Consider the following 8,200-nt stretch of genomic DNA (forward strand, 5'->3'; position numbering starts at 1 on the left):
ATGTCACTTTACCAGCACCGTATCCCAAATATTAAGATCATATCTTTTTTTTTCATAAGCGATGAAATATACTTAATCTTTCATGTATTAATTACCATATCTATTCTTAGATTTTTATGAAAATTTAATCAAAGCATTTTAACTATTGCATACTTGCATTTTTATTGTGTAAGTTATATATAATGTTTTACGACCCAGTAAAAGATTTGATTTGAACTGAATTGAATTCAATAGATAGTTTACCAATTGATGACTATTTATCAATGAGTAAATTACAATAAATCCGAGGCCACCGGTGAACGCAACAACATTTTAACATATATGTCTCCATTTAATCAAAACATCCCGCATATGGTGACTAGAAACGACATTCAATATTTATGCAATAGAGTTCCGCTTAAGCCAGTGTTAGTGGCCGTTATGGGTGTTGCACATTTCATTACCTCTCATGAGCAGACTCATTCAAACCGAGTCTTCTATTTTCTGCTTGGTTGCATGGTATATTTTCAAAGGATCTTCATGTTGATCTTATCAACCATAGAAACAGTAAATCCTAAAGTGCCATGTGGCGGCCGTTCACTGTAAAATGTTACCCTGTACTTTGATTAGGTATTGTTATATTTTCTGGTACTTTGGAATCATGAAGTCCATCCACTATATCTATGTAATCAAATTCCACTTGAGCTGTTGCCAGAGGGGAGGGAGTGTTGCACTATCCATTACCTCCCATGAACAGACTTAGTCAAACAAAGTCTTCTGTTATCTTGCATGATTGCATTCTATGCTTAAAAAGGATCTCCATGTAGATTGTATTTACAGTAATTGCGTTTGTATCTGCAAACATGTTTGTTGAAAAGAATTCACATTCAATGTTTAAAAAAAGTACGAAGCTTATTAAATAACATTTATATTCAATTTTAGATTGATAAAAAGAACGTTATAAACAGCTGCAAACTTCTTCTTTTCATTATTACTCTTCTTAACAACAACAACAACAACAACAACAACATCAACAACAACAACAACAACAACAGCAGCAGCAAGAATGGAGCCAAATGACTCTGGCAGTAATATAGAAACACTACTAGTCTCCTACTATCTACTCTCATTAGATATATATATGCACATCAATAAATCATTTCACCAATAAATGTAGTATAAATAAAGAGTACAATACAGTTTCTAAAATAATTTTAACTTGATAAGAATACGAGAATCAGTATTGAAAGTATCTAAAAAGTTTAGTTATGTCGCCTCAATACGGATAAAGTTTTTTATAGTTTACTCTAGTAGTCTTTTTCACTTGCAACTTTTTATTTCTGGGATGCGGCTGACAAATATGTATCAACTGTTGGGAGTGTTTTCTTACAGAGACATAAAATATGTCAGTTGATGTTTTCCGTGAAACCCGTGCTAGACAGCAAGTGAAGGAAAATAAAAACAAATTGGCTAGTTAAGACAGGATAGGAGACCACTTTACGGAGGTAGTGATTTTTTCAGCAGAACATTTTCAAAGGAAGATTAACTACATGTCTATAAAATGTGACCAAAATATGATATCTGGTATTGCTAAATGGAAGATAATTTTGGCATATTAGGGAGGTAGGTTACCTTGATATTTGTATGTGCGCATGTCCAACCGGAAGCTAACGTGACGATTTACGACGACGTTTACGACAAACTAAATGTGTTGTATATCCATTCTTTTGAAAAGTAATCATGAATCTGTCTCCGATCTGATGCGCCATGGTTTAATAATGCAGAAATAATGAATAAATTGCCACAGAAAAGCATTGTTGCCTTGAAATGACGTCATTGACGTCATGACGTTGAGTGTCAGTTACCGCGCAAAATTAATAGCTTTTATTTTGAAAGTACGTAATTCTGTGCACTTTCTTTATTTGAACAATTTGTAAACAGCCATTATTTGCTGAAATATTATTTATGAGTCTTTCACTCTGAATAATGATCATCAATATTTTGCTTCTTTTATGTAGTTATATTGAAATGTTATGCGGAATGTAAGAAAATGGATGATGGTTACTGATGTTATTGGGAATATAATTGGATGAAAGGTTACTTATTACGGCCATTTTCAAGTAAAAATCGGGCAGTGATTTGTAATACCTATTTTTCAGTTTTCTTTGATATTTTGTTCCTTATATACTAAACTAAGCTCTAGAATTGTTCAAATTCAGTAGAAAATTGTGGTTTCTTGAATAAAATTGATTTTACTATGGAAACGAAGCCCGTGACCTATATATCTAAATGTAGAATTCAAAAGCGTTGACTCTGGTCTATTTAAGTAACACAGCTTCAGCTTTTTATTTTCATTTTAATAATATCCATGAGACTAATAGCAGCAGGCAGAACGATTTTTCCTTACAAAATGTCAGACGATGGGTACTGCTGTAAGTATTTTAAGCTCTGAAATTTGTTTAAATAAATGCAAATAGCACGAAATTATTACTAACGTTAGAAATAAGATGTTTTAAAAGCTACATTAACAAGAAAGATAATTTTATCTAATATTTTTCATAAGAAATTACGCTAAAAAAGCAAGATATAAGTTATTTTAAACATCCCTGTTGTCATGGTTACTTTAAACTTTAAGAAAAACAGGGTACAATGTAAAGTGCTTGGTATTTTGCTAATAATATTACCCAAATATTCCATGTTGGTCGTTAACAGAAGCCGTCGAAATAAACGTTTTCATACATAATTGTTTAAAAATGAGAGAAAATGCGTTACCATGGAAACACGAGCCCCGCGACATATACATTTTAAGCTTAAAATAGAAAGCTAACGCGCATACTAGTAAAAGCATTAATTATGCAGACTTCTACGGATAACAATGAAACTGAAATACACTGAAAAGTATTAAATATCCGTATTTTCCGTCTTCTTTCAATATAAAATACCTTTGGAGGGTCATGTACTTCAAACTTGGATGCAAATTGTACTTGACGGTACAGAGATAAACGAACTAGAGATTGTAGCAGATAAAACATTAAATTACACTAAATACAAAAAATTGCTGCGGTTCAACAAATTTGAATTTACCCTGGTAACAAGGTAACCTACCTCCTTAAAGTAAACAAGAACAAAAAGGTATGACTGGGTTTCCACACACTGATGGCCAATATTTAAAACAGACATTCTAGCATAAAACTGCTGTTATTGTCACTTTTTGGGGGTGTTTTAACAGGAGAGAAAACGTGTGTTAACAGATAGATTCTCGCGCTCACGTGCTGTTATAACACCTTTTTATATATGCATATTCCGTGGCAAAGCATAAACGTATTACGGCCCCAAAACGGATAATTAAAAAGGACATGACGTCAACGTGAAAAAACAACGTAGACTTTACCGCGCATTTCATAAAATTTAATGACGTTGATTCATTTGCCTGGATTTTACGCGTTTTATGTTAGAATAGCGTTAGCGCATGTTCTTTTCGTGTTATAACATCTTCAGAATCCCTCGGGAATCGTTGGTACCCTCGCCCTAACGGGCTCGGGTACCAACCAATCCCTCGGGATTCTGCAGATGTTATAGCACGAAAAAACATGCGTTATCCCTATATTGCAACCAAAATTTTAAAAGATGATCATTATATATTTATATAGACTTTTGCTATGCTTTAACTTAACCGAGCCATGCATCCTACTGAAGATATGTGTCATGATAAAAATAGAGACCACTATTATTTTGCGTGGTTGCGTTCTTGGATTCTGTGATTTTATTATTTCTGGTCCTTTCAGGTCATAGAGTTGATTCAGTGTCACTACACAACAGAGCTTCGCATCAGCCGTTGCAAAGGGCACCAGGATGCTTCAAATTACATTGTCTCCCAGGAACAGACTACATATGCTTTCAAAGGATCCTCTTACAGGTTTAATGATATAAAATAAAAAAGTGGAAAAGCCACAGTTCGCTCAACACGACAAAGAATTTTTATAGCTTGGAAAGAGCGCCTGTTTTTTTTGTGAACAAAATTCATCACTTGCTAAATAAACAAAAGCTTTTGTTTTAAATTTCATGATCATACTATGTTTTCGCTTCAGAATTAATAGTCTTTCACAACTTACTTCATTTATGTTAATATATGTAATTAACTCCTCAAAACATCTGAATCTGACAATAACCTTGTCTTATGACCCAGATAACGTAATGCGCAAAGGAGACAGGAATAATGATAGCAGTATGACAAATGCAGATTAATATATTTCATTGTTAAATCGCAACCTGCGATCCTGAACAAATGAGTATGCGGTCTGAACGAAATCGCAAAGAAGAAAATCACCTAGTAAAATGATAATGATTAATTGTTATCGATATAGTCTATTCAGAAAATTAACTAATTTTGTGTAAATAAGCTACAAAAAACAGCATTATTTTCATCTCTGAGATAGTATGCAATAGCAGTTAGACATTTTAGAATCACGTGGTTACATGGCTGTAAAAATAGAAATAAATTTAATTAAGTTCGTAATTTACATTGTAAAGGAATAATTGGATAATATAGTACCGGTATGACCTTTTATCTTTTGGGGGCATTGTTGTAAAAATGTGGTGAGGGTTTCTAAAGAACTTAACGATATATTAAAGGATATGTCTTATACTCTCCAGAAAATGAGAACCTAACACATACAATGAACAGTTGTGTCGTAAGTGATGTTACCTCATATTGTCTGTTGGTTAAAAAGTCAAATTATCTTCCAGTTATATTTACATGTAATCATACAGTCAACTGCAAAACACGAGTAGTTTCAAAGAAAAAAGCTACATCACACAAATTTTTATTTTCTATATGAGAGCAAATTCTCTTTCCTCTTCGCTTTGTCTGTGTACGTGTATGTTTTTCGAGCTTTACGATGTTTATGATGGTGGTAACCCTGCTAAAGAAGTTTTCAGGTAATAGCAATATTACGAGGATTAAAAGTCTTCAACATGACTTCAAGCTCTGGAAAATCTTAGCTTTTGGATATAAGCCCGATAAGACGTAGAACGTCTACCTCGTCTACAATTGTGTGTTTGTTTCATCTTGTCTATGTATTTTTGTGCATTTCTATAATGCATACATCTGTACATACTGCTGTTGGCGCACGAGATGGCAGATACGTCTCACCATAAAAAAAAATAGTGAGTTTTCGATGACATAAATAATCTCAGATTTGCGACATTTGACAAAATCCTACCAAAGCATAAGGTCAAAATACATTTCGTTCCATTCCTTCAGCATTTTAGAACGATATGTTGTCAGTTTCTGACCATAAAACAGCAATAATATTACCACTGACTTAGTTCATAAAGAAACACCGGTGACAAAATACGTCCTTAGTTAATTGAAAAATAATTCAGTGTTCATAAGGTCTTACCAGATTTATTTCTATATACCATTTTTAACAATGATAAACGATTTATTGACTAATTTGTGGTATTTCTACCGACTTTATGAATGTGGTTCACGGCTTTGTTCCTTTTCCGTGTAAGATTTCTGTATCTATGATTTTGTCTATTTACTTCTGTGCTCAAGGTGATCATGTACATCGTTTGTTGTCGTTCGGTGTCCAATTTTACTGTTAATTTTTTTTTACATTTTAACAATATCGATGAAACTGAGTCAGAACATTTCACTTAGTAAAATCTAAGAAAATTTTGAAACTTGTCACCTGGAGTCAATGACTGGGTCAATAGGACAAATTATAGGAAAATCTTTTTAACAGGCTAGACACCACATTTTCTACTTTATCATTATATATTTTTGTAAAAATATCTGTCTCTATAAAATTTAGGTAAAGGTCTAGGTCAACATGTGTACCTGAAACCTTAAACTTGGTCAAATCTTCGAAAAACCCAGTTAAAACCTACGGACCGCATTTCCAACTCGACTTGTCTATGATAAATATGTAAAGGTCGCAGTTGACGTCATGAAGCATCGTCATTATTGCGGGCGAAAGAGTGCTGATTCATTTACAGATCGAATGTCAAATAATGATGGCATTGTTCAGGAAAAGAGCAATACGAATAATGCTTATTAAATTGTGGAAAATATGTAAAACAGAAATGCCAAGAACAAATAAATATGAAATGGAGGTATACAGTAAAAAGCTTCTCAAATAATATAAATTCTAAGCATATTATTTCTGAAAAGGAAACCAGAGTGTCATTTCTTATAAGCTCATGAACTACGAATCCTGTCTGTATCATTGATGTATGTATGGTCAGATTTATATGGTCTACAAAAGATACACTTAAATGGAGGATATTTAGTAGTTTTGGTAATCCAAAACTGAAATGGTTTACATAATTTGACATTAGGGGTCGTTCCCCCTACTGGAATCTCGTTCTGATAAGTGGAGACAAGAATAATAACAAGATAGGATTTATTCGTGAATATATATGTCATTGTAATCACTGTATATCTGCACGTTTTGGAAATAATTTTTTTTATGAAAGCCTGGAAGTATTTTAAGGATTGTTGTTAGGATGGTCTTAAGAACAGGTGGATATCACTGTCACATGTCAGGATTAGCCAGAGTGGGTAGCTCTACTACTGCAATAACCACCTAACAAATTAAGTTAACTTTTGATCAATCTTTTAATAATCAAATTAAATATGAAGTATATTATGCATATAAAACAAAGATATTCTGTTAAATAATGAAAAGTTCTGTAATCCTGGAATCAAATCGAGACCAACCAACAACACTTCCACCTAACATTTCCGCCTTAAGAACTGAATGTCTCTAGAATCTCCGACCAATTCATGGTCCTCAATGTTATCAACACTAAAGTTAGTTTAACTCCGACCAACAGATTTGGTCAATGTTTCTTGTAGTAGAAAACTGTTCAGTATTATTGAAATACACCGACCATATAAGTAGTCCAAACACCGACATTAATACTTATGACGGAAACATCCAACCACTGTACAATGTTTCAGTTACTGTACACATTCCTATACCAGCTCTGCACTCCAGTCAAAGATCTCAACTGTGCTACAAAGCCGTGTTGAAGGCACCAACTACCAAGAGCTACGAGTATCTCTCCTCCAACCATTCAACCTAATAACAGGAACCTTACATTCATTTATCAGACATAAAATACTATTTTACATCATTGTTGAAATACATTACATAATACTTGTATGTTATATACAAAAAAGGGATTTTACAATATTGCCTCTAGTTACTCATGAAATTTTACACAAAGAAATATTCATAAAATCTTCCATGTACAAAGTGAAAAAAACAACAACAAAAAATTTTACAGTTCAAAATGTGAATAAAAGCACACTTACCCTGATATCTGGTTTGCAGTGACAAGCTCAATAAAAAGGAAAATAATTCTGACCATAAAACACCATCTTGCTAATTAACTAAGAAAATTCAAGTTTCTTTTAAAGAGAATTCCTATAGTTTTTTTCCTTTCATAGATTTTTTTCAAATTCACATATATGATAGGAAATTTTGTACTGAAAACAATGAACAAATAAAAACAATGGATCACCAGGCTTGTTTCGGTGAAAAATTGTTTTGAACACACCCACTGTTGCTGAAACTGCCAGCGATTTTTCAACATTTTCAACATTTTCCGCTTTTTTATAAATACCAACCAAAATATACATCAAGACAGCACAATAAGGTTGATTCTTTTTACAGATTTTATTATATACTTATTAGATATCATAGTCATATTTGTAATACTATATCCTTACAATAATGGGTACAAATGAAAAATAAATCTTGTTTCCTATTCACTTTTGTGAACTTTTTCAATGAAAAATACCCATAGTGAAGAATATATTTTTAAATTTTGAAAAAACTGTTTCATATAATTTTTTCCTTTTTTTCTTGTGTATGAACAATTGTATTGTGAGCATGAAAATGGCTAAAAATGTATGGGTCACCAGGCTAAATTTTATGTTAAGACCGCTTGAATACAACACCTGTTCGGACAAAAAATGACTCGAACCTGACCAAATTGATTACATGTATATCTGCTAGAAGTTAAAAAGAGTTTTAAAAATTCTTAATTGTTTCTATAATTGAATACTAAATAATCTGAAAGGTGATATTGTCTTATCAGTACTAAGTCAATTGTAGCTCTTTGACCTAAATTGATGAATTTGCAGTTTTCGTTTTGACTGACTGACTTTCAAAACCTCAGGTAAGATTTTAGACCCGGACATCCC

The sequence above is a fragment of the Mercenaria mercenaria genome, chromosome 5 (genome assembly GCF_021730395.1).
Source record: "Mercenaria mercenaria strain notata chromosome 5, MADL_Memer_1, whole genome shotgun sequence".
NCBI classification, from domain to species: domain Eukaryota; kingdom Metazoa; phylum Mollusca; class Bivalvia; order Venerida; family Veneridae; genus Mercenaria; species Mercenaria mercenaria.